This window comes from Varroa jacobsoni, unplaced genomic scaffold, assembly GCF_002532875.2.
Source record: "Varroa jacobsoni isolate VJ856 unplaced genomic scaffold, vjacob_1.0 scaffold_674, whole genome shotgun sequence".
Lineage (NCBI taxonomy): Eukaryota > Metazoa > Arthropoda > Arachnida > Mesostigmata > Varroidae > Varroa > Varroa jacobsoni.
In genome coordinates this window covers 418,520-428,433 of record NW_019213576.1, presented here as the reverse complement: position 1 = coordinate 428,433, position 9,914 = coordinate 418,520, and the positions used below count along the sequence as shown (strand labels likewise).

At 42.2% G+C, this 9,914-nt stretch overlaps 1 long non-coding RNA gene across 1 annotated transcript; it reads left to right on the top strand.

Annotated features, from left to right (window-relative positions):
• The first annotated feature begins 7,359 nt into the window (after positions 1-7,359).
• On the top strand, positions 7,360-8,964 carry LOC147753186 (uncharacterized). The gene is made up of 3 exons (XR_015311955.1): positions 7,360-7,511; positions 8,070-8,184; positions 8,456-8,964. It is a non-coding gene; the product is annotated as an uncharacterized LOC147753186 (long non-coding RNA).
• Positions 8,965-9,914: the final 950 nt, after the last annotated feature.

The window sequence follows — 9,914 nt, the reverse complement described above, 5'->3', positions numbered from 1 at the left end:
TTACTAAGAACTATTCACCAGTGTAGTTCCGGAGAATTCTAAACGATAAGCATTCAGAATGTACCACCTATGTGCCCCCCACCTCACCGCACCCCCAGGATTAAATCCAAAGGCTGATATTGAAACCTTTCGACGCCCAAATTAAATTTCAACCCACTCTTTGCCTCCTAATTTTATATCACCTCACATTATTAGCATCGTGTTCTAGGCCACCCACTTGAGTCTTTCATTTGGCTTTTCTTTTCTGTCTAGTAAGACAGATAATCCTTTCAAGGTGAATGCTACATCCTTACAAAACTTAGTATCTGCTTCTAGCGGCTCCACGGACACCAAAGATCTAATAGAACTCTCCCATTCGCAATCTGTCCCGTTTTCTCTGTCGTTGTTCATATTGTATATTTCCGCTTACAATCCGGGTGAGGAAGTGCAAGGCGGAATAGCCAGTGAGGCAGCGCATTATTGGCTCTAGGGTTAGCAGTATCAGTAGCAGTCGAAGTGCTATCAGCTGTAGGCGGTAAAAATAGTAGCGCCTTTTTCTTTTTTTCTATTCGTTTTATTAGCACAGGTCGATCCAGCTATGGCTATACCTGGCCGAGGCTTCGACAGAGACCAGATCAAGCGCTACACTGCTCCGACCCTACGCCTTCACTAGGCGTTCATAAGCTGCTTTACCAGCCACTATACTTTCACCAACTCCTAGCGAGATCTACTTCGCCATGTCTAGGTTCCATTTTCTTAGTTGGTTCACCCCTTGATATCTGTAGTCTTTCGTTGCTGCTAGCCTCCCTGTTTAAGTAGAAGTCTGACGCCGCGTAAGGCGCCTCATGATGGGGCAGCTGGTTCACACCAGTTCTTGGGACCCAATAGCGGTTCCCTTCTCCTGTAGAGGGCAGAAAGCAGACAAGAAATAAAAGAAAAGAAATAGAAAACGACAAAGAAGAGGAACGAGTGAGTGAGGTGACGCCGTCTCTCAAACTAACTCTAAGACTGGCCCCTACTCCCAGTTATCCGCTAGCGGAAGCTTTTTCCAGCGAAGAAAACGGCGAGGAATGGGGCAACTGGCCGAAGAGTGTGGATTGGGTAGAGTTGACTTGCCCAGAGAGCCTGGCCCATCCGCTGCTCGTTCGCAGTCTACTCAATAACGGTAAGTCTATACAACAAAACGGCTGGCTCCGCACATTCAACATTGGGCAGAAAGAGCTACGGCGGCACCTGGAACAAGGAAGATCGGTGGCCAAGTCGGTAGGTCGTCTTGTTCGCTGTTGAGCACTATGAGTAAGGCCAATAGGGTGATATAGGTGATGGCGGTGCGTTCCGGGGCTCACAGCGGTAATGTCAGTAGTGCCAACGATAGGCAAAGTCGCCGAGTCCTATTACCTTTTGGACGAGGTTCTCCACCGGGAGATAGCACTAGATAAAACAGTGGTGCGAAGCAGTGAAATCTAACAGCGATAACAAGAACTTTCTGGGCGACAACTTATCGACAGCATATGCAAGCTCTAACGTTTTTCTGGGACAGGTTTCCATCATCTCCAGCGACTTTGAAACCATGCAGATATAATAAGCAAGAAAAACTTTAATTTAGAGTAGGTCGAGTATATACACCACCATAAACAGAAAAATTGTACTAAATTTGTTTAAAAATTACACCTCGTTAAGAACTATCGAAATAAGCTTTAAGTTAGTTGCTGCTATCAATAGTGTTATCATCGACGTTCCAAGTCATAATGCAGTTACGTGCCCTTCTTAAATAAAGAATATATTGTGTTTATTACATGCTCTAGTTAATTGTCTTTATCCACTGTTTTATCGAGGCACTCGTTTGACTAGGAATACATATAACGCGAGTGTAGTTTATTTTAAGATAACTGCAATAATTAAGTTATAATAAAAGCATATTTCGACTGTGCGATAAAGCCCCAAAGTTTAAAATACTCCTTATTTAACACCCTTATCTTAAGATCTGTACTTTTGTCTATACATATGGAATATTTTTTATGCTCACAGAGTGTCCATGCGCCTGTATCGTGTCCTAACGTACCCTAATTGCCACTAGGCTGTCTGGGATATGAGTAGGGTTTAATATTACTAATATTATCTGCAATAAATGATGAATTCTGGTTCTAACTAGCTGTGTTTCATAGAGTTCGTGAAAGGGGCAATCTAGGTATTGCTTATTAGTTGGTTCTAGTAGGAATCCCATACACATGCGCAGGCTAATATATCGTCACAAACAATTATTCGTGCCGTCGAAGTCATTATGTTCGAAAGAAAGCAGAGGCAATCGTATAAGTCGTTATAGCAAAAGGGGAAAACCTCCTGTAATGGCCTGAGCTGTATCAGGGCACATACCCCAATTGGTCAACCAGATTGTGGAATGTTATCATCTAACCGATACGGACGATACCACTATCTAGGTCATATACATGCGGTTAGTCTCAAAGCTGCTGTTCAGGAGAAGATCTAAAGACGAGAAATCTGAGTTTGGCGAGAATTAATGATAATTTTTTACCACAGCGTTAGACAAAAAATATCTACGCTTCGTTTGTACTTATACCTCGTATTGATATTAGTTTGTCCAATTATGTACAATTGGTATAAGAGTAAAGCTTGTTTTCATCAGTACTGCTCACCACTAACCGAAAGGGTGTTCATTAAATGGACTTTTATGGATTAACAGCCAAGCGCTTCTATCTATCTAGGCGTTATGCTAACATCGGAATTGAAATTTGGGTCCCATAATAGCTGAAGCTGTCGCCTTCGTTTACAAAGTCACGTACTCATTACCGGCCGTTTAGCTACCACCTCTAAACGGCAAAAACGTACCGAAGGGAAACGGGCCGAAGGGAAAAATCAAGCCGATCGAATAGATATAGTACCGATTGAGTTATATGTGTTTATAGGCAGCGCTTAGAAATCTTCTAACATAAAAAGAAATTATTGGCAAAATGTCGACGTATCGTTATAATTCGACGTGCATTTCTATATAGGCTTGGGTACCTGCATCTGTTCACCTATTTCTGATGACATGATTCAATACTAAGGCATTAGTACAATTGAAATATCAAGTCATAAGGAAATGTATGCCCATCTAACATGAATGCAGTCTTTCCTGAAGGTATATTTGAACTGATACCAAATTTCGCCAGAATATCATCTTAGATTTATGTTGGTTTACATTGCTAGCAGTTCGAGTTAGCAAATACTGTCCGGGTAGTTAGAACGAATTCAAAAAAATAAGCACGACTTAGCTGCTGTCGAAATAAACCGACCCTTATCGTCGATTATTTGTCAGAGATCAGTTACGTTGTTGGCGTACATCTAAATCCCGTTCGTTTTCCCGACGTTGCTACAATGTTTGTCTTTGTACACGGACATGTCTAATGTATTTTGTATGAAGCTTCCATTAGAAAGCTACAATGCTCCAATCCGACAGGCATAGACCTCCTCCAATGTTTTGCCTGAGCAGATAAAAACCTTCATTTCACAAGCAGAACAAAAAAGACTCGATTGTAATTTAATTTAGGCAGGCTGACGCTATTCTATCCCCATGTCTATGCTCAGTTCTACGCTTATCTTTGAGCTCACTTTTTTGAGAAACGGTCGCGAGCGCTCATTTTGAGTCATTCTTATATTTTCTGCGCAGCACTGCAAACTTCCCAAACCGTTGGATCCTGCTCTCACGTATCGTTTTTCCCATTCAGCTGTGTTTCTCCTGTTTTGAATGGATCATCAAGGCGAAACGGGTGAGATTATCCGTTGCCCGCTCGGCTGGCTGACCCAAAGACCTGCTCGGAGGACACCTTCGCCCACCTGCCCACCCTGCGACAAACCGGAGAAACTGATGCTTCTATTGGTACTGCTTGGCCTGACTAACGTCAGCAAAACTTCATCAGGAGAAGGGAATCCTCATCCAGTTCTAGGTCGGCTGAGAAGGATGCTTAGGGACATTCTAAAGGTTAACCGCTACAATGCCGAAACTTATTGTTATGGCTCATGGAGGCAAAGCGGAAGCTGACTTGACTCCGAGGGCTAGCCTTTACGCGTTCTGGTAATCGACGCCGGCGTTGGTCACATAAAAGGGATTGGCCACTACAGCCCGACGGAGAGCTCCACTACTCCAAGCTTCGCTGTTTGATGAAGGTCGCACGTGTCAGCTTGCCGCAAGGCTCGCTTAGGTTCAAATGCTGTGAGATCATTAGGGCTGCATTGCGGCGGCGGCGGCGGCGGCCAGGAAGAATAGTGTAGATTTGAAATTTACGCGGGCACGAATAGCGAGGGTGGGAAATTAGCAGACTCCATCATATCGGAAGGGTTGCACTTATAACGCGTAATTACGCTCGTAAGTGTGCATGAATGGATGTATATGTATATATATATATATGTATGAAACGTGTAATCATTAAAAACTTGGCAGTGCGCTATACTCTCAGTTTGAGCATTCATTGTTGGCGACTCTCCCCAAAATGTTTAAAGCATTTAGTGTAATCCTATTGAAAGACTTCAATATGCAAAAAATGTGGGTAGAAAGAGATTACTATGACAAATCTTTCCGAAGATAACTCCCGAATATGGCTGAATTACTTATGCTGTTTTATATATTATTAAGCGTTTAAGAACCCGGTTTTTTAGCAATCTACAAACACCACAACATACTTTCTAGGTCTCTCTTTTATACACATACGTATATATATATATATATATATAGAACTCTATGATCAGTCTGGAAAAATCCATCCATGTGACACTAAGAGTTCTACTAATCTAAATGGAAAGCGGACCTCCAAGTCGATTGATGTCTGATTATTACGACGAAGTTTGGGTTGTCTTCTAGCTTTCACCTTGTTCTTTCGCCTCTCGAAAGAAATAAATGAACCGAACTCCTTAAGTCTCGCATAGTTCGGAGTCTTCTATCCGCAGAGATGGGAGCGACATTCCCTTCCGGTCGTGCAGGAAAAGCACTGTCAGGGGCTATAAGGTCTCTCGACTGTGTCCACCTACCTACACGTTTTCTTTATACTCTCTCCGTTCTGGGACATCCGTTGCTGTCCGCCTCCTTCGATCCAACGACAGCTTTGAGGGGCCGCCGGATCAATCTAACTCAAGGTGACAGTGCGCAGTTGCCCCCCGGTCGAATGATATGTCAGGGAAGTGCCGCAAAGAGGCGAAAGGCACACCCGGATACGGAACGGATGAGGGGCGAATTGTCAAAGAGCGGACGTTGCTAGGAAACAAGGGGTTGCGCAGGCTAGTCCCTAACAGTAGTGGCTGCCAGTGAGTGTGGAACCACCGATCTGCCAACGTCACCTGCTTTACCTCAAATGCGACCAAGCATTAGAAGCATTGGAAAGAAGAGAAGCGGCCAAGCTAGGAGTTGACGACGAAGACAGATGCTTGCATTGTCGTGGATGGGCCAACGTCTGAGTTGGTCGCTGCTGCCATTATTTCTGCTACCGTTGCTTCTAGATCTACCAGTTTGTCCTGCGTTCTATACTCCGAAGCAGGGACGGAACTGCTGACGTCGGCTGACGTTAGCGACGAAAACGTTGCCGAGAAAATGGACGCCGACGGCACCATGCTTGTCCGGAGCCTGCCCCAGGCCAGAGAGCGAACCTGGCAGCGGCTAATGTAACGGGCACTCCACTCGTTAGGAATCTCACTAAAGGCCTCAATCGCTCCTCTTTTAGGCCAGTCCCATTCGGACCAAGTCCAGCTTCTACTTTCGCTCAAAGCTTGTCTGTTTCTAGACAAAAATCTTGCTTGTTGCATTGTTGTTGACGCGAAATAACGTTGAAGGATGACACGACAAGTGTGTTCATTTTTCCACTCTTAAATTGTCGTATGGCCAAAACCCGCCCAATAAACACTACGATGCTTAATTCGTATCAACAAAAGGGGCATTTCAGTCGCCGTAGTGATGAACATATATTAAATGCCATTCACATTTGTTGGCGAAGTTCAGCAATCATAGTCATCATCAATCATTAAAGCAGAATTTAGATTAAAGTTTCAAGATACAACAAAGAAATCTTTTCGTTCATTATGATAAATCGTGACAGAATATATATATATATATACGCTTTTAAGTATATATATATATATATATATATATACTTTTAAAAGTATATATATATATATATATATATATATATAAGAGCCAGGTTACACGAAAACAATTGGATTTTATTATCGGTTCACCTTGTGATTTGATTTGGTGCATGGAATGTTTAATTTTGGTAACTTTCACCTGAGCTTGTACTCTCTCAGATTTTGATATCTGTTTATACCGCATCTAACATATGACACGTTACGCTTAGCTTGCTTCATTCTGCAGTAGGAAACTACCAAGCACACGTGTGCAAAATGCCGTTGCCAGATATCGTCATGCTTATCACTTTGCTGTTAACTCGCCATCGCCTAAAATTTTCCTTATCGTGGGGGCTAACCTCTTAATATGACTAAAGGTCGTGCACACGGGTGTGCCAGGGCTTGTCTCTCTGCATAAGAAGTTTCATACTCCCCCAGTCGTTATTTGCTGGATGAGTTGTTATTCTTCCCCGTGGGTAAGTGGAGTGCTTAAAGTGGCCGTATCCTTGTTTTTAGGAAAGAAAGGGAAGCCATCTAATCACACCGTCAAGACAGGCACAGAACGATTTGGAAAGCATACAAGGTTGCTAGAGGAAAAGCACTGATGTTTAATGCTATGCCGTACCTCCCGCCCCCCTCCCTGTTCAATTTTTGCTTGTTCAAACAAAACCACTTTTGTCCGTTTCTTGTTGTTGTACAAGATGTTTTACTAGAACGAATCAAGTAACTTTGATGTTGCAATATTACTCGTAGAAAACCTGGCATACACACACTGCATTTTGGTAGTCAAATCCCGACCCCCCAAACATCACTCAATTAGGTGCTGTGCATAAAAGTGGTCTAACTAAAATGGAAAAAACATTATTTTAAGCGTTTATTCCAAAAAAACATTCTATTCACTCGCATATGCCCTATTGGTTGACGCTAAAACACAATGGAATATGTTCAAGTTTGATCCTCCGACAAACCCCGTTCCCTCCAGTTGACAGAAGCACTCTTCGCCAGCAGCCTCTGAATGAATCGTCAGCAACATCGAAGAAACGCATTCGTATCTGTAAGTAAATATTTCCCGTTGTCAAGCAGACGACAAAGTGTTCTGCTAGAAATAGCCCTACATCGTGAACGGCCGCCATTCGCCAAGAAGCAGAAGAAGGAGCACCAGTTTTTCCTTGATCTAGCTGTGTGTCGTTCCGTCTTGTCTGGACTAAGGCCTTTCCGATGCTTCTTCAAAACGAGTGTCGAAGAACGCGTAACAAGTGAGCCTGTAAAAACAATTCATAATCCATTTGAAGGAATTACATCCGTCCGCCTGCTTGTTCCATGCCTATAGGAATAGGGATAAATTAGCGCACTCGGGCGGACTGCGCATTGAGAGCAGTGGTAGCGCCGACGACAGACAAGGGACTGCGGTAGCGAGCTTCCTGGTAAATGGTCCTTGTTAGGTGGAGGCATGGTTAAGTGGAAAAAAAAAAAGTATATTAGGGAGAAAACGCAAAATTTTTCGATCGATTATTCTAAATATCTACATGTATAGGCGATAACTGTCTATACACAAAGCTGATGTTGGTCGAGCCTAAGATTAGTTAAGTTAAGCTTTTAGTTAAAAACATGTAGAGTAATAGTTAGTGTGGGCAACAGGCGTCAAAATTTTTAATGGGTAAAGTAATTTTTGCATGTTCCAAATCGTAAACGATAGTTGAAATGTGGCCGAGCTATTCATTCTGGTTTTTCATGGACCTGTAAGAGTTTCAGTTGGCTAGAGCCGTGTCAATTAGCAAATCTAGAGGTCTTCCTATCTTTTTACATAGATAGTGTGTTGTGTCAACGAAACTTTCTGGAGAACCAAAGGACGTCGTTAAAAAAGCGCGAATAAATTTCTAATATGGTGCTAATCTAAAGTGCAGTAAAACTAGCATTTAGACGGTCCTTATAATGTTATTCCAATACTAAGTAATACAAAGAAATCATTTCGACGTCAACAGGCAAACAAGGCGTTGTGCTGTTTCCGGTAGTCATAGCTGGAGCTCACTGATCGTCGACCAACGTGTCTCTTAGCCAATACTATCTGCTCAGCATAGTTCAAAGATAACACAGATGGTAACATGATTTTTCTTTACTAAGTGCATATAGCCGTTTCTTTTTTTGTATTAATTCATATTCTTCAAAAACCGTAATTGGAGCTTTACTAACGCAAAATGGCGTTTGTTTCTTCCCCTCTTAAGATAATTTGAATATTTCCATCGCTTGCTCGGCCATATCTTATCTAGCACCGCACAAATAGCGACGGTATGGGCGCGTTTGTTCTTTCCTAAACGTAAACGATAGCTTCAAGAAAGTACGGTTCATTTGAATTGTGGCAATTTATTAGCAGAGAAAGGAGAATGCCAGTTGGGAGTTGGCTGGGGAAGGAGCCGAGGCTCCTCACGCACCGAACGAACAAAAATAGGACGAAAAGCCTTAGAACAGACTACCACCGCCTAACTAAAAATTCTCAAGAGAGTTTAAATTTATGCTTTTAATGTCAAGTGAATACGTTGGAATCGTTTATGACGACAGGATGAGACGGGGCGAACCAAGTTTTCATAAACGTTTTGCGGAAGATGAAACATTTAATTTAATATTTGAAGTACCAATAAAGCCGTAACTTAATAAAGCTAAAATTGTTAATTTCTAGTGATAGCATTCGAGATCTGCACTGAAAGTTCCAAACAGTGGATATAGAGACAGAGCCTTTGAACAGGTGGCAGTTGACCTATGCTTCAAATATTGCAACAAGCCTGAATCAATCATTCGAAGTTACGATAGTTACATTGAAGAAAAATCGAAAATAGGGCATACGGACTTTCAACGATATGCTTTCAGTTGCAAGTGACAAAATTCCTAATAAAATATTATAATTTGTATTTTTTTTTAAGGATGAACATGCTTTACTGGCATCTAGTATCTGTTAATATCGCCAGGAGCACCAAGCAGTTGGGTGGTAATGTGAAAAATCTGTATATATATACAGATAAATTTCGCTAGATCCCTTGGTTATTTTCAGTCATATCGAAGACGGTGAATTATGATGAATTGGGAATGTTCAGACAAGCAAACTCCCTTTTTGCGAGTGCCCTTACAGAACACCCATCTCAGCCTCATTTTTTATAGGATAAAAAGGTACAATTTTAGTAAAGTTAAGAATCAAACTGTACATATAATCAGCTGGTTATGATAGGATGGCTAACTGAAAATTGGCCACGGACCTGCGTAAACCTATTTCATTTTTGCTTCTATTATTTTTATCAAGAGCAAGTAGACTCTAGTTAGTTTCTACTATGCTCCTAGGAACACACATTAATTGTACGTATACCGTTTGTTGTAACGTAACCTGCGTCGTGGCCGTAACCAGATAAAATTGATTTTTGATTGACTCGCGCTTGGAATCGGGAGGGCCGTTGGCGCTATTGAATGAGATCGATTGCTAACAGAATAGAGCGTTTTATGGGCTAAGCTCTTGTTACGAACCGGCCACAGTCCCCCGCGGAGCAATAAACACCATTCGACTAAGCTCTTCATATTAGAACGGCTACCACTGATACCAGCCCGTCTATTCGACTTCACCATCGCATGTCCTATTCGTTGCCGAGCATACCCATTGCACTAACAATTTGATAAAGTTCATTAACTGAACTACTGCGGAATCGAATAAAGCAAACCATGTACTGGGTTACCCTAGGGGTTCTAATGTTTTAGTATTCCCTCTAAACTCATATCCTATGCGTATGGACCTCACGAAAATTCTCCATGTTTAATTGGGACTTCTCTGCGCAGATTCGAAAAGTGGT